This window comes from Vanacampus margaritifer, chromosome 8 (assembly GCF_051991255.1).
Source record: "Vanacampus margaritifer isolate UIUO_Vmar chromosome 8, RoL_Vmar_1.0, whole genome shotgun sequence".
In the NCBI taxonomy this organism is placed as follows: Eukaryota; Metazoa; Chordata; class Actinopteri; order Syngnathiformes; family Syngnathidae; genus Vanacampus; species Vanacampus margaritifer.
The window spans coordinates 14,620,457-14,646,066 of NC_135439.1; the positions used below are offsets into that span (position 1 = coordinate 14,620,457).

Here is a 25,610-nt window from a genome sequence, read left to right on the forward strand (position 1 = left end):
AAAGTAGGCGCAAATGAAGATGGAGGCTTTTATTGTGTGTTGACAAAATTGTGCATTTTTATTCTATCCATAAATTTATGAAAACATCCTTTATCGGAATAATCTGTTTCAATTATGAAGTACTGCTTTATTGCAAAAAAAAAAAAAATCACAGCCTTTTTCAACAATTTGGCTGGTGTCAAACTTAAGGCCACATCATTTTATGTGGCTCGCAAAACTAAACCATGAGTCATCTATCATAACCCTTGCTAAAATCTGTACCGTCATTTCAAATCGTCATGTCTAAAACAAAATAATGTTGGGATTTTTTGTTCCCTTTTTACTTGAATAATAATTGAACAAACGATCATTTTTGTACTTCTGATTTCAAAACTGTCAATCTATAAATTGGTTTTGATCAAGTCATTAATTAGACAATGAGACACAAAAATGATTTTGACACCCCTGGCATGTGTTTCGTTTCTTTTTTTTTTTGTGCTAATCAAACAAGCTCTCCTTTTTGTGTTTTTTTGTCAACATCAATAACAAAGTTCTTTAACTGTGATTTGTTACCCAGTGTTTCCATCTCCATCTTGAACTTCCAACTCTCTATTTTCTCTTCTGCTTTTTCTTCCCCTCTTTCTCTGCCTCACTCCGACTCTCGCCGTCGTCTCTAATGACGACGTCTCTGCGTTCCCTCTCAGCCTCTTCATTACATCCCGGCTGTCATCACAGTTTACTCCCAACATTCGCTACCTCTCCTCGCGCTTGTTCAATAGCAATCATTTCATTCCGCGGCGCTGATTTGACAGGAATGCGCCGCAAGGTCAATCAATCACACCCTTCAGCAAATTCAACACAATGCAGCGGAAGCATTGAAAATGGAGACGCTCCATACGCATTCCCATCTCATTTGCTAACGAAACATTTTCGTGCTCAGCCGTCGTGGATTAACACAAATTTCTCATTTGGCTGCCGTGTAAGCTCATAGATTTTTGTATGCTTTCATCGTATAAAAGGTCACAAATTGTGTTTGCTGGTCTGAATACCCTGCTGGCTGAATGAACATTTTGTCACTACACCTGCTTGTCCCTGAAATAAATTAAATGGTGCGCTGACTATAGAGAACCAAATCCGCTTTACTCCTCCTATTAAGTTTTTCGTCAGTAAGTAAAAGAGGAGCGCCTGTTGGCCGGCGAAGGTCGGCGCCGCCGCGTGCAACCTGTAGTCTTAATCTGCCGCATGTGCCGCTGCGGCGTTGCATCGTCTAAAGGTCACTTAGTAACAGTTTATCGGGGCGGGCGAGTCGTCAGCAGAGACGAAGGACGAGGACAGACGGGACAGAAGGGTCCCGGGGACGGACAGGATTTTTGGTGATAAATGTGATCACCTGGGGCTGTACAGTGCACTGATTGACCTCCAATGAAAAGGTCAAGTTGGTCCCGTTGAGGTGTAATACGCCTCCTATACTCCTTTCCAAAATTGGAATGTTTCATCCCCCTGCTACCCCCCCCCCCCCCCCAGGATTAATTGAAGGGGAAATTGATAGTTGTGTGCGGTAATTGTGCGTTTTAAGAATTCTCCCGTCTGAGGGCAGCTGGAGTAAAGAAAGGAAAAAAAAAAACAGGGGGACTCAAATCCTGACAGATGGAACTACGAACAACTCCACCCCGGAGCTTTAATGGGGGCCGACTGGCTGATGAGGACGCGCGTTGATTGGTTGATCTTGAGCTCTGTCTGGATTGTAATATTCATTCCATTGATGATCCAATCACAGAAATATTCCATACTCCTCTCTTTCCGACTGATTCTTCCCTCTTGTTCTCCTCCCCGTATGCCCCCCCCCCACCCCCCACCTCCCAATCCCTGCTCGCCTCCCTGAGGAGGCCGGGATGGACAGATGAGCCGAGTGCGCTGTATCTGTTCGGTTCTGCTCTGCTGATCGCTGAAGTAGAGAGAGAACTTATCTTCGTCTGATGGCACTGAATGGACTCGCTCGCTCGCTCTCTCTCTCTCTCTCTTTCTCTCTCTCGCCCCTCCCTTTGAGAGGGGCTTTCCTTTGCCAAGGGCAGAGATTTTATAATTAGTATTCCTCCAGAAATAGAAAACTAGTTTTCTTAGGTGAAGTCACCCTCTGATGAGTAAATCTAGCAGGATATGGAATAAAATGAAATCTATGTCAAGGAACTCTATTTTTATGACTTCTCGTGTTCACTTTTGCCCAAACAAATATATCCACCTGTGCCAATAGTGCACGTGACTCCATCTCCTTATGAACTCTGCGTTTTAGTTGATTGCATACTAAGGACTGATATTTTGACAAAATGCCCCTGATCAAGTAAGGCATTGGTGTCCAAACTACGGCCCGGGGGCCATTTGCAGCCTGTCATCCATTTTCTAGCAGCCCTCAGCATACTCTAAGAAATAATTGGGTCAGAAATGGTAAAAAAAAAAAAAAAAAATGAAAAATGGACTGACCCAACTTTTTGAGTCATTCAACCCAAAAGTTGGGTCAAATTAAATTAGAAGCCCAAAAAGCAAGCCATTTTTGGGTTGTTTTGTGTCTTATTTGAATGATTCACACTTGTATTGGGTCAAAAATGAACCAACCCAACTTTTTGAGTTGTTTAGTCTAAAACATTGGGTCAGGTTAAAAATAATAACCCACAAAGCAACCCAATTTTGGTGGCGTTTTGTGGGTTATTCATTCGACCCGTCTTTTTGGGCAAATTGAATAATACAATTGAAATGGGTAAAACTGAAGCTATTTAACCCAAAATCTTGGGACAAATTGCATTCGTAACAACCCAAAAGAAAACAACCCCAAAATGGGCTGTTTGTGGGTTATTTGTTTGACCCACCTTTTTGGTTTGGTTGAATAATGCAAAATGTTGGATCGGTCCCTTTTTTTTTACCCAGTTAGTTTCATTTTGACCAAATAGGGTTTTTGGAATGTATATAGAAAATGACTTTTTGGGCATGGCCTGCAACCCCATTGGGCACAGGTGATGAAAAAATGTGGGTGTGTGGGTGGGGGGGGTAGCTTTAAAAATAGTCATCTTATTATCGATTACTCTTGCTCGGATTCTGAATGTGGCCATCCCAAAATCATGAAAAAAAAACCTCAACTGTTTGCCTTATCACCTTTAACTCGGGTTGGGCGAGTACCGATACCAGGTATCCGTATCGGGCCGATACCAAATCTTGTGTATCGGTACTTGATATTGGTATGAGTGACTACTCCAAAAAAAAAAAAAACTTGATCAATGATCTGTTATTATCTCAATGGTTTAGGATAACCGACTCATTTTTTTCTCTATTCCACACAATTAATTCATTAATCAATCAATCGATTATCATGCCCATCCTGCTAAAACGAGATCTCTCCGCCTCACGCTCCCACCATTTGCTTTCTCTGTCCATTAATGAGAATGTGTTAACGAGAAAGAAGGATCTATTGGGTGTAGCGCGACTTATCAGTACAGCCGAGGTTCGGAAGAGGGGAGAGAGAGAGAGAGAGAGAAAAAAAAAAAGACATCGTTGGCGGCGGGCCCTTCAAAGAAGTCCTATTCTTGTGCTGGTGAATGTTTGATGAGACAGTGAAAAGTTCCCCTCCAACGTCATGCTGTCTGAACAGAGAAGAACACAACCGTTCTAATCATGCGGCACCCAAACGGAGAAGAAAAAAAAAAAAAAGACTTCCAACCCGATTTAATTAACTGATAAGAAATGGCTTCAAATTAATTTTTCAAGGATGTTAGATTTTGATTAAGAAGAAACTCTGAAAAGAAATAGACGAATAATCAATTTTTTTCATCAACATGCTCAAATTCCAACTGTTTAATAGGATAATCGCAGCAATTAGGGCAAATTTTCTTGCATACCGTTAACGGAATCAATCGTCACATCTTCTTCGCACATTTCCATTTTTGTAGGTGCCTACCTCTCCATTTTTTACGATTCTTTCTTTTTTTTTGGGTTCCATCTTGGGATAAAAAAAAGATAAGAAATGAGAGAATGAGGCCTTTCATGCAGCTTGATTGCAGTTCGGGAAGGGGACTTTATTTCTGCTGGTTTTACATTACAAGGCTGAGATGGATCTTTAGATTAACGGAGCTAATAGCCGCTGGCTTTTACCGCGTGTGTGTGTGTGTGTGTGTGTGTGCGCGCACACTCTCATTCAGAAGCAGGCAAAATGTACTCACCATTTCTAATCCGGCAAGTTAAAATTCAGTGAGAGGAAAAGGGAAAATCTGATCCGGCTTGAATGAAAGATTGCGCTGTTCACCTGCTAGTGGCCATAAAATGTGTGCGCGCGTGTATGTGTGTGTGTGTGTGTGTGTGTGTGTGTGTGTGTAGATGCTAAGTTATTATAAAGGAGGTGAAGAGGGGCCAGTTACCGGTAGATGCAGAGAAAGCGCTAGCAGGGGGTCGGGGGACTTTACAAGAGCTGCAAGTTCTTTACTTCAAAGACACCTTATAGCCTGGACAAACACACACACACACACACACACACACACACACACACACACACACACACACACACACACACACACACACACACACACACGAACACACTCAACACACACGCACGCGCACGAGGTCCTTCTCCTCTCATGAGCTGAGCATCCATCTCATGCTCGCCTCCAACGCGTTTGGTGGCTTTAATTATATGCTGCTCATATGATACATGCTGTTTCCATTTGGCGACAAACACACACACAAACACACACAAACACACACACAAAGCAGGTATTCCTGACCAAAACCCTTGGATCGAGCATACATATTCAATTAGCAAAACTCATTAACAAAACTTGGCATTTGTTGTTGTTGTCCCCCCAACACCCCCCCCCCCCCCACCCCTTGCCTCCCCCCCTTCCTTGCCAGCTCCTTGTTGCCGCAGAATGAATGGTTTTGATATGCTAATTAGCGGGTAATTTAATTTCAAAAGGCCTCAATTAACAGCCGCGTTGTGGACACGAGGAAGTTAAGCAGCGTAATCTAATTTGCATTAGTAACGAGCGGGGAGTAATTAGTCTCTAATTAGCCACTTCAGACAGCACTTGTGTTTACTTTCCTAATGAAGTGGAGGGGATTTTTTTTTCCCCCCCTCCTGTGAGTAAGCAAGCGTCTTTATGAGGTGTTTGCATGCAGGTGTGAATGTGTGATGTGTTTGTTTATCTGGATGATGTCGTCGTGTTTTGCGCGACAGCAAACGATGGCCACATTAGGGCGGCCGGTCATTCAGAACCCAAAACGGGTCGAGCGTCATTGGGTCGGAGAAAGGTGCTGTCGTAGGGTATTTCGCACCATTTCTTCGCTAAGGCCTTTTTAATTCACATTAGTTGTTGTCTTTGTGTTATTTTTTGTTTATGTAGAGGAGGGCTGTCACTATAGAACATTTTTAGAAACGATTATGCTATCGATTATTCCATCGATGAATCGGATAAAATTATATTTTGCATGAAAGTGTATTACAGAACCGTTTTATTTATTTTGATTTAGAGATGTAAAACATTCATCCGTTATTTGACAATAAATCAGTTATTAAATTAATGGACAACTGTTTTTGTAATCAAGTAATCGTTTAGTCATTGCTTGACTTAAAATGGTCCAAATCCTTTGATTTCACCCCCTTAACAGTCATTATTCTTTGATTCCTGTCATCTATGAAAGCAAACTTTAAAAATAAGACATTTGCAAAGAATGACCACACAACTAAACTGGGTAAGTTACAAAAAGTTTGTTGACCAAGCACAACATCAATCCAGTGTGATATTGCTTAATTGTTAAGTTATTTCAAATTAACTATAATATTTGGTTAAAAAAAAAAACATAATAATAATAAAAGAAAGGGGTAGGGGAATTGTAATTGTAATTGTAATACACTTTAATGCAAAACAAAATGGGATCAGATTATTCGATTAATCGATGCAATAATAAATACAATAATCGAATGAATAAATAGTGACAAACAGTCCTAATTTGATGTCAACCGTGTGCTTTCATGAAAGACGATAGAAATCCTGTTGAAAGGATGAAATTATTCATAAAATAGTTTGTTAATGAATTTGATAACCAATTACTTGTCAATTAATCTATTGATTTTGATGCCTCCAGGTCTCATTTTTGTCAAGGAACACATCATAGTTATGGTTTCCTTCGGAGTGCCGGTATGATCTGTGGACCCAATATACATACAGTATGATTGCCTTATGTTACATAAACACAACAAACAGATGAATGGCTACTTTTAGAAACGTTTCGCTTAAAGATTACATTCATTTTAAAAGAAGGAGTTCATACAAAACCAACGTTCACAAAAGTAATGTCAACAACCTGCATGTGGTCGGTGGTCGTCATGCAGTATGAAATCATTCTGGCATTTGGGCAAATATAGATACTTGTCAACTTTGCAAAATGTTTAGATCATCTTGGCAAAATGTATTTGGTAGCCGAGAGAAAACAGCGGCCAGATCAAGATGCTTTCAACTTTTCCATTCACATGCGCATCGATGACAATTTGGAAACAACATGTGTCCTCGTGGGCTTTATTTTTTGGAAGGGTCTCAGGGAGCAAACTAACGGAGGAGGGGAGGGTTTGGGTGGTTTGGGGGGGTGGGGACCAGCAGCTGCCCTATTAACCCAAAATCTGTTGTTCGGGAGAGGTGGGAGGAGCAACAAGCACTGAATGTTCAACCCCAACACGTCTTTGGGTGTACTTTTTTTGTCACACTTTTTCCCCATAATCCATGGCATGGGGTTGCGCTTCCATTCCTGTTGGGAAGGCGTCTTTCTTTAGGATTTTTTTTTTGAGGCTGGGAATAATACGAGAGGTCAGAAAGTGAGGCAACTTCCTCCTTCAAAGTGCCTCGTCAGACCGCCGCTTGGCACCAGGAGTCAGCAGAACACACACTCACAAGCGCACATAAGGAACCTGCGGTGCTAAAAAACAAAAACAAAAAAACACTTGACTTCAATAAATACAGTCATCAGCGTAATCACCTCATTTGCTCCCAAAAACGTATAAAACGTATTTATTTTAAATAATGCAATGGTCCCAAAAGCATATTTATACGTTTTTTATGGGGTTTTTTGTTTGTTTGTTTGAGCATACAGAAGGCTTTGATGCAGCCTCTGACCTGAAGAAGTCATTTAAAGCAATAGTCCAAATCCAAATGCTAATTGCTGCAAAATGGAAACCGATACAAATTGAACCCCATCCCCCTCTTTTTTCTACTCTTTTGGTAGGTTCCATGTTTTTATAGAACACATGTTTCTAGCAATAGAACACAATAGTATGTGGGCCTGGCAAAATCAGTCAAAATCCAATAAAACAGCCGGGAGTGAAGGGGGTTGCTTCAGTGAAAATGGCTGAGAGTGAATGAGTTAAGAGTCTGTTTAGATGTTTGACCTATGGAAGTGTGTAACCGCCAATGAGGAGTAAACATTTTTCATCGGCAGGTTTTTGCAAATACATTACAGTAAAACGATTATATCAGTAATCGATTATTTTCATTTTTTTTTTAATTGATGAATTTCCATCTTTTTACAAAACCAGGATACGATTTTAAATGAACAGTGCAAAAACATATGAATCATGATGAAGTTACTGGTTTGGCCTGTAACGCGAGGAAAAAAGGCCAAAACTTTGATCGTTGTTTTCCACAGTAAAACTAATTGTTTCATGGAGCACTACAGAAATCGGAGAATATTTCGTCTGGACAATTTTAAAAACAAAAGTTATCAAAACGATTCATCGATTATCAAAACAATTATCGATGAATAATTAGTTGGCAATTAATCGTTGCGCCTTTTGTTAAAGCGCGTACTTGCAAATCGGTTCCACACTTGCGACCTTTTCCAAACAGGCCAAATTTACAGCCACCAACATTCAGCTCCATTCCTTCCAAACACTCCAAACAACAGCCATAAATAGGCAAGTGATTTACAAATGAGCTGACCTGTGTGTCGGCCCTGCGCTCAGATAGGCCCACACCCCCGCCAGGGTGCATAAATCACAATGAAAATGCATATGCATGAGCATCGGAGGAGGTGGGGGATAAGTGTGCGTGTGTGCGCGCGTGTGTGCGTGCGTGCGCGCGTGTGTGCCGGACGCCATTGAGGCTTAGTGAAGTGCCTTTTATTTCATTGAGTTAAAGTTAAGGGCCGTGGACGAGGCGTGTTGCTTTTGAATGGAAAGAAAGAGAAATCAAGATTGCCCCCCCCTCCACCACACACACACACACACACTTTTTAGTGGTATCCAGGGATGTCACATGACAGTAATGGAAGCGAGATGACGTTTCATGTCTCTTGTGTTTCTAGGAGAAGTGGTTTTAGTGTTGGACCTTTGCCGTGCGCGTGCGCGCGTGCGTATAATGTGAGCCGCTTGAACCTCTGCTTGTTTTATGGACTTATGCACGGCTCTGCTGCTCGATTCATTTACACACCACTCACGCCGGCTTGCCAAATCTCCCCACAGAGCAGATATTGCCCCGCGAGGTAAATAAATTACTTCCATCGATTGCTGTAGTTGTCGAGTGACTTTATCTCGGGCGGACTTGTCCAGATACGCATCAGCGTGTGACAGGGGGGGGTCTTTCTTTCAGTTTTTTTTTTTTTTTAAATAATGTGCCACTGTGTCTTATTTTACATGTGTTTGTGCGGCTGGCAGGCTAAAATCAGATCTTCCTGATGGCTATCTCGACTTATTTAAAGCCTACGTGAAAGTGACGTGCGAGTCTGTGTCTATTCTAATTGAAACTGCCTTGTGCATATTGAAAAGCCGATTAATTTGGCTCCCACATTTTAGCCGCACGGACTAAAATGTGGGAGCCAAATTGGAGCTTATCGCTAGCTTATTATCCAATACCATTGGTCACCATATGCTAAAGGCTTGACAGCCGATTGTCAATTAATCGATGCCGACATTCATCAAAATGCCAAATATCAGCAGCCCTGAAAATCAACCCGTCTGATAATCAGTCTAATCCCTAGTCAAAGTTTGGCAGTCGATGATTCTGACAATCGATTAATTTTGACACCCCTAGATGCCGACATTCGTCAAAATGCCAAATATCTGCACTGTTAATCTGCGTCACCCCATCAATAAAGTATGCTAAAGATTTGGCAGTTGATTATTCTGATAATCTTCTGATAATCGATTAATCTTGACACCCCTAGATGCTGACAAAATGCCAAATATATGCACCGATAATCTGCATCGTCCCATCAATCAAGTATGCTAAAGTCGATTAATCGATGCCGACATTCATCAAAATGCGAAATATTAGCACCAAAATCAACCGGGCTGATAATTCTAATCCCTAGTCGAAGTATGCTTAAACCTTGGCAGTCGATTATTCTGATAATCGATTAATTTTGACACCCCTAGATGCCAACATTTGTCAACATGCCAAATATCGGACAAACAGCCCGGCTGATAATCTGCGTGGCCACATTCAAAGTATGCTAAAGACTTGGCAGTTGATTATTCTGATAATCGATTAGCTGTTGATTAATCGATTCATTGCCGACATTTGCCTAAAATGACAAATATTGGCACCGATAATCGACCCGTCTGATAATCACTCAATCCCTAGTCAAAGTATGCTAAAGGCTTGACGGTCGATTATTTTGATAATCGATTAATTTTGACACCCCTAGATGCCGACATTTGTCAACATGCCAAATATCGGACAAACAGCCCGGCTGATAAGCTGCGTGGCCACATTCAAAGTATGCTAAAGACTTGGCAGTTGATTATTCTGATAATCGATTAGTTGTTGATTAATCGATTCATTGCTGACATTTGCCTAAAATGACAAATATTGGCACCGATAATCGACCCATCTGATAATCACTCAATCGCTAGCCAAAGTATGCTAAAGGCTTGACGGTCGATTATTTTGATAATCGATTAATTTTGACACGCGTAGCTTCCGACATTAATTAAAACGCCGAATATTGGCACAGATAATCGGCCTGATCAATAATTTGTCCCTCCCTAATCAAAGTACGATAAAGACTTGACAGTTGATTATTTTGATAATCTATTATGTTAATTACTCGATTAATTTTGACACCGTCTTTTCTCAAAATATATACATATAAGAACTATGAAATGAAATCCTTGGCGATGCCAGCTTCTGTGTGTATTTTGATCTCCTCAGACGACGTCTATGCGGGACCGTTGCGGACATTTTACCTCCAAAGCCCAGATGTGGGCGGCGTAGCTGGAGGTTAGAAGTTCAGCGTTGAAAGGCGGAGTGTGCGTGTGCATGTGTGTGTGTGTCGGCGGGCTGGGCCCACATGCGGTTTTAATAGACGCTTTGCTGACATGACTGCAGAGGCCAAGAAGCCACCGTTAAAAAGTTTTGGAAAAAGTGTGAAAGTATGCCTCATCTGTTTAACAGTGGAACAACTGACCAGCGTTGGGAGAGCAGCTCATCCATGTGCTCACTTTTCATTTCTTACACGATTGTTCTTGTGTTTGAGATTGTGTGCATTTTAGGAAGTTCACTGCTCTCACAATTGGGATTTTTGATGCTATTTTTTTTTTAAAAATACCTAATTACTCAAATATTCAAATGGTTAGACTAAAATACAGAATAGATGAGAGTAGGGCTACATCTAAGGATTATTTGAATCATATCCATAAATATGTTGATTATTTTGTCGATTAATCGTATTTTATTTAGACATGTTTTACTTTCCATCTATTTTAAGACATTTTTATCAAATTGACATGCTTTTTTTTTTTGATGATTTGTTTACTGGTTTGGTTGCGAACATCTCACAAAATTGGCTAAAATATTGATAATTGCCAAAGTTAAAGCAGACATTTGTAAATGTCTTATTTTCATAGAGGGCTGAGAATATTTACTGTCGTATGTGAGTATTTGGACTGTTGATTGATCGAAAAATCATTTTTAATTATTTGATTTTTGATTGGTTGTCAATTGATGAATGGTTGCACCGCTAAAGTAAAAAAAAAAAGATTAAGATTGATCAAATAAAATAGAAAGTAGATACGAGTAGGGCTTTAACCAACACTTATTTTAACTCATTCACTGCCATTGATGGCTATAGACGTAAAAAATATTTTTTAACTATTTCTATCAGTTTAACATTTTTTTCCACTTCTTTTAACAAGAGTATGAAAACCTAGAAAAACTTTTTTTTATTGTACATTTAGAACAGATATAACATTTTTGATTAACTCTGAATTAACTGGTGTAGTCATGTGATTAATTACGATTAAAAAAAGTATTAACTTGACACCCCAAATTTTTAAATAATCTTTTATTTATTAACTTATTTTTAAAAGAAAAGATTATTCAAAATTAGGGGCATCGGGCGATTACATTTTTTAATCGTAATTAATCGCATGACTTCACTAGTTAGCTCACGATTAATCACAAATGTTATATCTGTTCTAAATGTACAATAAAAAAATCTAGGTTTTTATACTCTTGCTCACAAAAGTGAAAAAAAATGTTATACTAATAGAAATTGTTCAAATTAATTTTTTATGTCAATGGCGGGGAATGAGTTAATCGTTGAATCTGGCGATTATTTTGTCGATTAATCGATGAATCTGATTGGAAAAAATGTCTTAATGTCCATCTCAATATTCAAAAATAGGGCTTTTTTTTCTTCAAAAGACAAAAATGATGAATGGTCAAACACAATGCAGACTAGACAAGAGCAGTCTGACTTGAGTTGTTACATGTGATGACTCAACAGTGTGAGTTATGACAAGTTGATTTTGACAGGAAGCTCAGCAGCGGATGTCGAACAATCATTCCTTTGCTCCTTTGCTCGATTCCTTAAGATTTGGCGAGGCGGGAGGCAGAGATGAACACGAGTGCATTTTCAAAGAAAAAAAACAAAACATAAGAGATGTTGTTCATGGAACACTCTCCATGATTAATTGAATTGCATAAATAAATGATGAAAAACATAATAAAACATCAACTCCATCTTAAGGGCTTGTTGGGCCTTCTTATTTATTTATTCTCTGCTTAAGTTTTATTGCTCTGATAATGAACAAAACTGGCCTAACCTGCATATTTCACTTGAATTTTTTTTTTTCATGGCCCTGGGTGCTCCCATGCAAATGAGTGGTGGGGAAGCGAGCGCAAAAAAAGAAAAAAGATTTCAAATAAAGCTTGAGATGAAACAATACTAGCATTTGGATGTTGTTCTAATTGGGGCAAATGGCTCCGTATTGTTTTCAACGAATATGTTAGTGATCAACCACAAATGAAGACGGTGGAGTTCACTTGCAGCGTGTTTAATTGTCTTCATGAGCATGTGGTGAAAAGGGAACTACAAAAATAAAAGTCCATCTCTACGTACTACACTGTAGCGCACAATTAGACGAAAATAAGCATTCAAATCCACACTCATATGTATGAAGTGTAATAAAAACAAAATGTACCGTTTCCCTTGCGTGTGTAGGTGGACACAGGTCAACAGCGAGCCAAAGTAGCGTCCAAGTTCCGATTGCTTTATTGAGCAGCACTGTCATATCCAGTAGGAACCAGAGTGAAACTAAAGAAAACAAACAAATATGCATCAATAAATGACTGTCTAATTAAATAAATTAAAGTACAAGCATCTTACATGCAATTGAGTTACAGCAAAAACCCGCTTGAAAGTTCGGGATAAACATGAAGGATAAACATAAAGTTAACAAAGTGGTTACAATTAAGTCTACAAACTTCACAATGTGCTCAAATATGTTAGAGTACAAAATCAACACTGCCGAATAACTTTCTACCGTGAATATAGCACTTACAGACGAGGTGAAAACAACACACAGCTGATAGCGCACGTGATCAGCTCTATCAAGCACAGTCTACTCTACACTGCTTTCATTATGAGGGCCACTCGTCAACGGCGAGTCTAAAATGGCCGACAGACTATTTCCTGTCCAGTCGAGTGTCAAAATAAGAGCGTTACAAAAGTGCGCTTTGCAAAATAAAATGCAGAAAAACTAAACTTCCGGTGGAGGACATTTTCTATCGTCAAGAAGCCAGCAAACCGGAAATACGTCATCAGAATCAGAATTTGGCGATAATACATACATCAAAATGGGTAATTTTACATGAAACAAATACTAAACCTTGTTTTTAATGACATAGAAATATTTTCAAGATTATTATTAAAAGCCATGAACTTCTTCATATTGAAAAAGCCTTAAAGGCAACACAGACTGACTAAATCAACAGACTTGAGTTGCTGGCTTGCTCGATCGTCCTCATATCTGCGCTCTGGTTAAAAATTAAAATCTCAAGCAGCATAAATCAGAAAGGGGAGAAAATTAATATACAGCGAGGGAAGATTAATCAGATCGCTGCGCTTTCATTGTCATTTTCTCCTTTGTCCTCAAGTGTGACAAAAACATTATTGAACATCTTTACCTTGCTTTCAGCCACTCAGGCTAACCTAACAATCTTTTAATATTGCCGCTTGTATATTCTAATCCTGACAGCACTCGAAATATAATTCCTTCCCCTATTTGAAATCATGAATGTGAAATTGCATTAAGGCAGGAGTGTGCGGGCACGTTAAATGGACATATGAATGCCAGGGTAAATCCGGACCTATTAAGCACTTTTCTTATTATTTCTGAAAGTGGAGCGTGATAATTAGTTTGGTGGAAATCCTATAGCGGGGTGGAGGTAAGGGTCTCAATAGTTGAGCTAAATTAATTTCTTCTGTCACCTTCAGCATACGTTCCTCTTAATAGGTTTCATCTATTTCACGGTGATTAACTTTTATTTTTATTTCACCACTTGACTGTGATACCGTTTTTTTTTTTTCTCCTACTCTGCGACTAAATGGTGTCTTGGTACGGACGCATGGCGTCATGACGGCTTGGCTCCCGACTCAGCGTGATCTGAGGGATGGCGACGGGCCCTTTTCCCAGGGGTCCTTGCAGCTGCGGCCCGGTTGTCATGTGATCCAAGCGTCTGGCCGGATCACCATTTTCTTTTCCTTTTTTTTCTTCTCTCAGGAGTCACTCCAAGTCTTTTTAGTGCTCAAAGTTAACAATCATTCCTGATGTTAAATCCATCAGAAAGCTCCGTGTGCCACGAGGTTGCTTTAATAATCTCCCCTGCGTGTGTGCGTGTGAGTGAGCAGAGGTTAGGGTGGGCCATGGGAAAGTGGAATACCTGAGAGGATTACAACCATCCCAAGGACACTTTGTGTGGGACTCCAATCAAAAAGTCATTCCGCATCAATTCCAATGTGTTTGTGGCAGCTCAGATACCTGCAGTCATTTCGCACAAGTTGTTAGCATACTAGGGATGGACCGATTATCAGCCGGGCCGATTATCAGTGCCGATATTTGGCATTTTGACCAATGTCAGCATCTATGGGTGTCAAAATTAATTGATTAATTGACAACTAGTTGATTATCAGAATAATCGACTGTCAAGTCTATAGTATACTTTAACTAGGAAGAGACGGATTATTGGCTGGGCTGATTATCAGTGCCCATATTGCCAGCATCTAGGTATGTCAAAATTAATTAATTAATCAACAACTAATCAATTATCAAAATAATTGGTTTCAAGTGTTTAGTATACTATTGACTACGTAGACCGATTATCACCTGGGCCAATTATCGGTGCCGATATTTGGCATTTTGACCGATATAGGCATCTATGAGTGTAAAAGTTAACTGATTAATCGACAACTAATAGGTTATCAAAATAATTGACTGTCAAGTCTAGAGCATATTTTGACTAGTGAGAGACCAATTATTGTTGGGATGATTATCAGTGCCCATATTTGGCATTTTGACAGATGTCGGCATTTATTGATGTCAAAGCTAGTCGATTAATCCACAGCCAATCGATTATCAAAATAATCCACTCGACTATACTTCGACTAGGGATTGACCGATTATCGGCCGGGCCGATTTTCTGTGCCGATATTTGGCATTTTGACTATTGTCGGTATCTAGGGTTTTTTAAACAAATATGCTTAATGTCACTTCAGCAAAGTCACGTTCTTGAATATTGACCCTAATATTTTCTCTTTTGCTGCAAGTGAATATCAGCTTCAAAATTTTGGTTATTAGCCTCCTTGATTACTAATAATCGTTATCGGTCCTGATAAAATCATATCAATCTATGACTAACTTTGACTATACGGCTGCTGTTTTGCGTGTTTGTGTTTATATACTCCGCCTCAATATATTTTGCTGGAATCGCACACGTTTTCCTGTCTGGTTTCAACTTACACTGGTAAATTACACCCAGTCACTGAAATTACATCCTATGGACTTTGTGTGTGTATGTGTGTGTGCGTGTGTGTGTGTGCGTTTCCCCTCATTGCTGACATCATCTCACAGAGCCGTACTCCATGTCAGCTTTGATTAGGCTGAATGAAGTCCAACTGTTTTTGTGTTTTCGTCATTTAGGGGAAGAAAAATGAAAATGCAGCTGTTTTCCTGCGTGTGCGTGCGTGTGTTTGTGTGCGTGTGTCTGAGCGGATGGGGTGTATGTGTTGGCGGGAACGATTGTGTGCAGCGTTGAGTGCGTAAGAGCGGTTGTCAACCGGCAACGCTTGCGTCTGTTTCAAGGTAAAGGAAGCTCAATGGGACAAAAAGTCCCCAAAATAAGGAGGCTGTAGTTTGCCAATTAGCGCAGCGCAAACGTCGGTTATTGTTGGCCTGAGATCCAAACGAATGGTTTGCGACGTTGTGTGTACGTCTACTGTGGTAGGTTGGAAACAATCCCCATCTGGGACCAGTTGCTTTCTTCAATATTCTTCTGGTACCTGCACTATTTTTCTAACTTGTGTCTTTTGGTCGACGTTTTTTTCAGCATTTTGGAAATGTAAACATGTCTCAAATACATCCAGATGTTACCAGATGTGCTGCGCCACCACAAACACTGGGCAGGGAGCGCGCGTGTGTGTGCGTGTGTGTGTTGTATGACTCTTTGCCCAGCCGTTCACTTCTACGCCGACAAAATGATTGCCTGGTTTTGTCGCACGTCTTTGCTTTTCAAACCGCTTGCATGAAATACGCTTTTAAGTGAAGGAGAGTCGACGTGCGACAAAGGCAGCAATTTTGCAAAAATATTGACCCTAATGGCCGCTCAATTCTGTATATGACACACACACACACACGCACGCACACACATGGGCAGACATTTTATGTGGCAAAGCTCCATTTGGATTTGTCGCTACAAGAGGTTGGAGTGAGTTCAAGCGCTTTGTGTAGGCGAGGTTGAGAAGGCTGTAATTGTGGGCTAAATGCTGTAAATGATTGTTTACCACGTGTTCACACACACACACACATACAAACACACACACACACATGCACAGAATAATATTATAACCATAATTAGGCTCCATTTCACTCGCATGCTCCTGTACACACACACACACACGCGCGCAAACACGGAACCTTTAGATTTTTCAGCTATCAACACACTGTACACACTTGTGCTATGTGTGTTAGTGTGTGTGTACGAAAGTGTAACTGCCAATGTGGAGTCAACATTTTTGACCGGGAAAATACTTTCAAAAGTATTCGCAAATCTGTTTAAACGATACGATACGATACGATATACTTTTATTTTCCCCGTGGGGAACTTTTTTTTATTTTTTATTTAATTTAAATACGCTCGAACATACTCATGAATACATTTGAACATATTTAAATACGTTTGAATGTATTTATTTGCAAGTGTGTTTGAAGGTAAAGATGTTTTCAAGTACAACTTTTCGAGTACGTTTAAACATATTACAAGTATGTGAATATCTAAGTACGCGCGAATGCACTTGCAAATATGTTCAAATATATTTGCAAGTAAGTTGGAACGTATTTGCAAATGTGTTTAAACATATTTATATCTGTTAATACTATGTTCAAGCTATGTATGTTCAAACATATTTGCATATCTAAATACATTCGAATATATATGCAAGCTTAAACACTCTTTTTTTTCTCTCTCTCTCTGGAGAGCTCAGTATTGTTCATTCGGTAATTTTACCGATTTGACATGTCATCACCATTTCTCTCTCTCTTTTTTATTTTTTTTAAATTTTTTAAAATAATTTTTTATTTTGTATATGGGTAAATATGTGTATGTGCGTGCGAGTGTGTGTGTATTCATTAGTTCACCTAAAACCTATAAAAAAAAATCCCATACCGTTCACCTAAACCAAACACTTCAGAACCCAGCCAGAGCCGTGAGGCCGTCAGGAGACCCGAGGAAGGACCAAAGAAGCTTAAACACTCTTAAACATACTTGAAGTACATATTTCCAAGTGTGCGAAAACATATTTGCAAGTACGTTCGAACATATTTGCAGCTACGTTAAAACATTTTATGCATACTTGCAAATATGTCTAAACGTATAAATATGTTTCAACATTTTTGCAAGTGCGTTCGAACATGCTTCTACATAACTTATAACAATACTTAAAAAAAATATTAAACATTGTTTATTCATAATCGTTATGATTTATAATTATGTCTGAAATGCATGATTTTTGTTCGTCATTTTTTTCCCGTTAACTCTTTGACTGCCAGACGCTTTCAGAAAAGGGATGCCGTGGGTGCCAGCCGATTTAAGCATTTTTGACTGATCTTTCAAGGTCCACAGAAAATTATGTGTTTGGACTATGGAAACACACATACTACCAAATGAAAGATTGGACTCTCATCTTTCATCAGAAAAAAAAGTTAGTTTCTACCTTATTCCGTTTTTCAGTAATCAACAATAGAAAATGGTTAGTTTCACCTCTGTTTTGAAAAAAACGTCTTTTAACGTCTTTGGCACTCCTCCATAGGATTTTACTAAACGTTATTTAACGTTTTTGGCAGTCAAAGAGTTAATGCCACGGGACTTGCGCAGGCGCAAGATGGGAAAAATGCTGCGTTTTTAGCATTTAGCTACGTTTTTAGCATTTAGTCTACAAGTTTGAATGTATTTGGAAGTACACAGTAAATTTTGTAGGGTACATTTTACTCTAAAACGAGTCAAATTTACACTTTGAAGAGAGTAAATTTTACTCCGTAATTTTGTGTGTACGAGAGAATGTCTTTGGTCTCCTTTTGCATTTAAGCAAACAGTAAAGTGGCATAGTTCAGGTGGTAGAGTAGCTGAAAGTCGTGACTTCGTTCCTCAACCCTTGTGTAATATATTTTTAATTTTTTTTAATAATAAAATGTACTAAAAAATGTCCTTCCATAATTGAATTAGAATCTCTGAGTGGAGGAATTTTTATTTTATTTTATTAGATAGGCCAATTCTCTCGTACACAGTTAAAATACTTTGAATAAAATTGACTTGAAACTTGAATAGGCTATTTGACTCTTTTTTTTACTGTTTAGAGTGGGACTTAATAGACTCTTTTTTTAGAATAAAATGTACTCTATAAAATTTACTGTGTAGCAGGGGTGCTCAAGTCCGGTCCTCGAGACCGCCTATCCAGCCTGTTGTTCCATGTTTCTCTCCACTAACACACCTGATTCCTGATCAGGATCGTTATCAGGCTTCTGCAAAGCTTGCTGACGAGCTGATCATTAGATTCAGCCGTGCTGCAGGAGGGAAACATGGAAAACAGGCTGGAGGACCGAACTTGAGCACCCCTGCTGTGTAGGTTCGAAGTAAATCCCAACGTATTTGCATTTACGTTCAAATGTATTTTGAGAATACATTTAAACGTATTTGCCTGCCAAATGTTGACTCCACATCGCAATTCCACGCTACCGTACGTGTGTGCGAGATTGTGTATATGTGTATGTGCCACGGTCATGTTGAGGTCTTGCTCCTGGGGGATTAATTACGGATGATGCCATTTTTCTCATTAACGTGGTGAGAAATGGCGGAACTTGAGTTTGCACGAGCACACACACATAGAAGATCCGTGCGTAAGGGCTGCAGCTGATGCTGAGATTCCGTACCAGATATACACGGTGCGCTTCCCTCACCGCAAGTTTATTTTGTCCTGTGTGTGCGTGAGCAACATCTGCCTGCTCCTTCAATTCAAACGTCACCTTGTTTGTTTGGCTTCACCCTTACAAACACACCATTAGCGCTGCCCTGCGCGCCGACGACTATTCCTGGCCTCGGCCTTAGTTTAGCTCAGGCCTGCTGCCTGACTCACTGGAGGTCCCTGCAGGCAAACCAGAACCGAGGAAGAACCGAACCACAGCGCACCGCCCAACCACCACAATGTAACCCTAGCCTGTACTTGAAGCTCCTCTGTCAGATCGAGTCTCTCAGTATGCGTGTGTCCTCCGGCAGCCAACTCTGATCTGTGAAGTCCACCTTGTGGGCTTACAGACAGACAAGTAGGCCCGGTTTATGGAAGGACATGAAAGCCAGAGACATGAAGAACGGACGGCAAGCGGCGGTTGGAAGAGGGAGAAAGAAAACAACAAAGGTGGTCAGGACAAAAGCAGTATTGTATCATTGCAATGACTTGTGAGTTGAAAGGCTGAAACGTCCTCCCCAGAGTTTGCTCATAAAGCCTGGAGGACGGGCTTGGCAGATCAGGCCCCAGCCAGACAGTTCTGGCGGTCCGGCGCAGAGAGATTCCAGTAAGAGGAGATGTAAAAATCAATTTGCAGTGAAGAAGGTAAACAATCGGAAATGACAAATGCGACGGTTCTTTCCATTGCGCGTTTTTTTCTTCTTCTTCTCCGCTCGCTACTTTCACGGTTATTAAAGAAAACAAATGCAGAGGCAAAGCCAGTGACTAATCAGTAATGTTGCGGTAAGGGATCTCTTCCAGAGTTTTACCCTTTAAATACCGTAAACTGATTTTCAGCTTAAAATGTGTCGACCCTCAGAAGTTGAAAATCTACAATGAGGGATGAGGGCCACATATAAATGTTTTTTTTTAGAGGGCGGTAATATTCCGAGAAAAAAAACCCTCACAAATTTACAAGAAATAAACTCGCGGGTTTGTCACATTATAAAGTGGCAAATTTACGAGAAAAATAAAATCAGAAAATTGTGAAAAATACACATGGCCTTTTTAATAATAATTCCCAAGTTTGTAAAATGCCTACGGTGGAAGAACTCGTTAAATTATACTTTTCGGTTGGGTGTTCAAATAGGGAGATCTGAGGTAGTATTTGCTTTAGCAGAGATTAACCATATCATATCAAATATCGGAGTTTATTTCTCGTAAATTTGTTAGTTTTTGTCTCGCAAATTTGCCACATAATGGCGCATATGTGCAAGTTTATATTTGGTAAATGTATGAATTTTTTCTCAGAATATTACTAATATTACTATATATATATATATGGATCTAATTTGTAAAAACAAACAAACAGCTGATTAACAATGGACTAAATAATGCAAATACAACAAATGATAAAACTCACAGATCACTCCTTGTTATATATTTGTTAAAACATTCATTATGACCTCAAAGTTGTATGTGATAAGTACAATATAATCAAAAATATAAATCTGCCGTATCTGACCCCATTTTATGCCTTTAAGTCAGTGGTTCAGAACCTTGTTGGAGGTACTGAACCCCACCAGTTTCCTATGCGCATTCACCGAAAAAATATATATTTTTTGTACATAGGTATTTTGAAAATAGCAGAGGCCCCAGAATGGAACCCTGTGGAACACCATACGTTACATTATTCATGGTAATCCATACATGCGAATACATATTATTGGCAATCTATGTGAATTTATACTCTACATATTAGTGTGGCCACTTTTTGCTCAACATAGTTATTATGAAGGGTTTATAATAATAAAGAAATCACACGACGTACCATCACAACAGTCACAAATCGACTTGTGAGCGCATTCCCTGCAGCACAGCCAGGCCAAGCAAGTCATGTACGTCTTGACCCCTTCACCGAACCCCTGTGATTGACTCACCAAACCCCTTTTTGATATTCCATAAACCATTGCATCTGAATGTAACCCTTTTTAGTTGGTGGGGAGCTGAAATCTCCTGGTTTCTGCACTGTGTTGTATAATTAATGACAGCAGATGTGATTTTTGTTGATCTGCCGTTTACTTCCTGCACACACACAAAGTGCACTGATCAATCCGCAAGGCCTAATCGGCAGTTTCAGCATTCTAAGAAGTGCTTTAATTGTCTTTATGGGCCATATTTGACATCAAAATAATAAATAGTTGCGCAATAGCCAACCTGTTTGCGTTCCGAGGGCCCTCTTGTATTTTTGACAAACGCAAACGAGGAAGCGTCGGCGGCCCGTCGAGGCTGAAGTCAATACAGTTGTGCGGACGGGGAAAAACAATGGAGAGATGACTGTGAAAGAGATTGAAAAATGAATGGGGAAGTGAGTCCTTGGGGCCTGTTTGGTGGTCAGGGGCCATCGGGGGCCCCAGCAGAGTCCTCCATTAGTGGAACGATCTAACCCTGGGGGAGCCGGTGCAGCGGCGAGGGCCGTCTGTTTAGCAGCAGTTTGTCCGCATTGCTCATAACATCGATCGAGTGCGGAGAGCTGAAGCTGCAGGAAGGCTCTTTGCCGCTGAATAGGCCGAGCGGCGGCGTATCGACGGAGCAGAGTGGACCGCTTCCGAGCCGCGCACCCCGTTGGTCATTTGGGGAAGACGGACACATCTTATTCAATACGTACGCCACATGGCCGCCTGAAGGCATGTTTCAAGCTTTGGTGCTATATGAACATGGTTATGTGTGTGTAATGATTTGTGTCTGACACACTCTAATCCTCTTGTGTGTCGGATGAACAGATCTGCTTTGACTGGCTGGGAACAATATGAAAGAGAAAAAGTGAGGAAACAAACATGTTTCCCAGGCTCACATTATCCCTCCTTCACTGACCCTAAGATCTACTCTCTTGGCCTCCATCTTCCCATTTTGCACTCTCTGAAGTCACATTCCATAAAATCACCTACAGCTACCAACGCTTGCTAATGAGAGATTATGTTGCCGTTGAAGACTATACAATAATGCTGGTTTATATTGTACGTAACAGCAGTGGAGCCCTACCAAATCCCAGATAGTCATTCTAGTGGCAGCATAGTGAGTAACACGGGCTTACTTTGAGATGATACCAGGCCATTGTTGGTTCACGATGTGGCGTTGCAGCTTTTTGGGTTTTAACCCTTTAAATACCTGAAACTGGCACTGGGCCGTATTTGCTTGACTAGTGCAGATAGAAGAGGGGATTGGTGCCATTGTGGGATGGAACGTCGCTGACTCTTGGCCCCTTTAAAATCAAAAGTGGTCAAAGCGCATACGATGGTTGAAATTGCAGAAGCAGAAATTGACTCGTTGGGGTCCATGCATGAGATTGAAATGCGATGACTTCCACCACAAATCAGCCTGTGGCTAGTTTAAATACACCAAAATCACGTGACACTACCTGCACAAGTAGTGTGCAATCGAATATGTTGCAACACCTATCAAGACACAGCGTGGTCTACTGAACACAAATACGCTAAACTAGACATGCCCGGGCACGGAAATGAAAATGCACCCATTTTTACACTGAGTACACGGACGCCTGTCTACCAATATAAGGCCCTAACTAATATGTGTGGACCTTCTTAAATTGAACAAAAAAATGAACTAAGAGCTGTTGGACCAATTAACAGTCAGAGCTGTTCTGTGATTGGCTACATTCCGTTCATGTCACAGTCCACGGAATCAAGTGACTAGGGGTGTTGGCTTTACCCGCTCTTGAAGATTTTTTGTTGTAAATAATGAATACTTAAATGGAAAGCCAATGAAAAAAAAGTCCTTTACAATAATGTGTCTAAAAAGCATTTTGATTGATATTGCATTTGGGGAATATGAATTAAGCAGGAAAATCCACCTGTTTTATCCATGTTAGGGGGCGGCCATTTTGCCACTTGCTGTATTCTAAAAATGACATCACACCTGCTCAGGTGACGACCAATAACTGCTCAACTTGTGAACATCACAAGAGCAAACTTAGAAAATAGTTGAGCCGTGATTGGTCCTTACCTGCGTCCTGAGCAACTATGATGTCATTTTCAATCAACATTGACAAAATGGCCGCCCCCTGAGATGGATACAAATAGCTTAACTCGTATTCATTCCACAAACACAATATTAATCAGAATGTTGTGTTTGGATTAGCGGGGCTGCATGGAGCATATAATGTATGTGTAGCCGGCCTAAAACACTCCACCAGCGATCCTCTTCTTATTTTGCATTTGTTGCATGCACGTGTGTGAGCCGCATCGAGCGTGTGTGTGCTTTGTGGTTGTTATTGTTTGTCGAGCCTGACGCGCTGGCAAACAAACCGCTTTGAAGCCTTTGTACAGAAAGCATCAATTCTTAATGGGATAATGACATACTAAGCGGCATCGCTGTTTACAGACAAAGACAAGCCACAAACAAAAGACACACATGCGCAGCTCTCCACTTTCATGTAACATTAAGCTCGACGTGCGGCCATGTGTCAACGTGACGGACGCGTGCATCCAGCGAGTGTTGTAATGTGGCTTCGGACTAGATTCCCTTATAAGACAAGAATGTCGTCCGTGGCATCCCAAGTTTTCCACTGGAATCATCCATTCATCCAGCCTGTTTCCTGCCCCGGGCTCTTCCTCTCGGCCCGGGCAGGCGAGGAGAGGGAACCCTCTGTCTATCGCTCGTCCACAATCCTCCCCCTCCCCTCGCTCGCCACATCCTTTTTCATCACTTTTCCTTTCCCCTCGCTGCGTTGGGGTCACTTTTGGTGGGCGCCTGGAGTCTTGTCTTTGCTGGATTTTGCTTGTCTGGCTCTGGAGCTGACACAGGCACATGACTCAGTGTGAGTCACAGCTATTCAGGATTATTGCTGAGGAAACGCTGCTGAATAGGAAGAGAAGAGTCTTTCTCAGACTGGTACCGGAAAGCACACTCATGCATACTGTACAACTGAACAAATAGCCAAACTCTCCAAATTAGCCCAGGACTAACTTTAAATAAAGCAAGCACAAAGTTTGGAGAAAAAAAATAAAATAAATCACTTTAACCTTGAAATGTCCCCTCGCCCAGGCACAAGCTCCCTCTTTTTTTTTTTTTTTCATCTGTTAAATGTTTGAGTGTTTGATAGTTTGAGGTCTATAGCAGAACCCGCCCGGGAATTAATGTCATTCATATGCCCCGCGGAAATTACTTTTGAAATGCATATAATCTAAAACATGCAAATGAGGCTGACTTTGTGCACCCTGTTTAATATGAATTATCATTTTCTGAATACCTATTATTACTGCGTACATTTCTCCAATTATATTGTTCCTTTTTGTCACTTTTGGATATTGACGCGCACATGCACATCAGGAACACCCACAGCATGCAATTGCGTGGTCACTTGTGCTCACACACGCACACGCAGAAAAATGTCTTTGTGAGGGTTGTATTTTAATGAGGAGTAATAAGGATGGTAATGACCCAGTCCTCTCTTTTTTTTACTTCCTCTATTTTTGTATAAGAGCGCTCTCATTGAAAAGTCAAAACATATAATGCAGATCCTGCACAAATGTACCAATCAAAAGTCCTTAAACAGCACATGAAAATAACAAGGCAGGAAATACAAGTGTTGCTCATCAAATTTTTATAAAGGAGCTGAAATATTGATGTGTTTTAAAAGTGAGCAGTGCATGTTTAGTTTGTCGCTTCCTTTTCTGTTCTGGTGATCGAGCACTTATTAATGTCCTTGTCTGAGAGGCAGACGTTATTTTTTTTGGTCTTAAATTGAATGGAAGGCATCCCTTTTTCAAACGAATTACTCTATTAATTTATTTATACTGTGCCATAAATTATTCTATTAATATTAGTATGTTCCAAATTAGTACAACTACTCTCAATGTTCCTTCTACTTTTATTAATTAGGATGCTTGTCACTATATAACAAAGATTTTTTTTTCTTTCTGTGATAAATTATAAAGAAGTCATTTTTTAATGCAATGAGAAACGGCGAAGAAATTATTCATGTTTTAATATAATGCAGTATAATATGTGCAATGTGAGACAAAAAAAAGTGTGATGAAAAGAGCAAGAAGGGCAGAAAACTAACAGTTATGTTGAACAGGCTTTGGTTGGTGTTGATTTTGACTTTGCGTGCTTGTCTGAGTGTGTTATTTGTGCACACTGTGGGATATCATCTTGTTTTAGTACTTTTGGATAGCATGTAAATTAATTACCTCAGCTTGGACCAAGTTCAAAAGTACTGAAATTCAATTAATTTGAAAAGTGGACATGCTATCATTTCCTCCCCATGTCTCCTTTTAACGTCTGGCCTGTTTTTACTGTGCTCTTATTCAATTATATTTGATTAAACTTGCTCTGATCCAATCTATTAATTAACTCAGAAATGCAAAGTGCCCCGTCTTGAAAGCCCGCGTATAATATTATATTATGTCCACTTTGATACTTATTTATTTATATACACCGCACTGTTTTAAATCCTTTGTAAGACTTTATGAGTGTCGTCGCCCCTTTCCCAGGTAATATTAAATCTACTCTACTCATCGTCCTTGTAATGCAAATTCTGATCATAAATTGTGTCACCTAAAGGCAGGGAATGTAGCTCTATGGCAAATAAAGTTCCTCTTTTTATCTCTTCCACAATTTAGTGCTTTCACGGAAGCCAATGTACGTTT

General features: G+C 40.1%; 1 protein-coding gene and 1 long non-coding RNA gene across 2 annotated transcripts in view; one reads left to right on the forward strand and one right to left on the reverse strand.

Annotated features, from left to right (window-relative positions):
* The window catches only part of foxp4 (forkhead box P4), a 121,289-nt gene that overhangs the window by 7,667 nt on the left and 88,012 nt on the right, over window positions 1–25,610 (forward strand). The window lies entirely within an intron of this gene.
* On the reverse strand, window positions 11,551–12,860 carry LOC144057013 (uncharacterized). Its single transcript, XR_013295154.1, has 3 exons — window positions 12,791–12,860; window positions 12,431–12,543; window positions 11,551–11,815 (listed from the first exon to the last, which is right to left on the reverse strand). It is a non-coding gene; the product is annotated as an uncharacterized LOC144057013 (long non-coding RNA).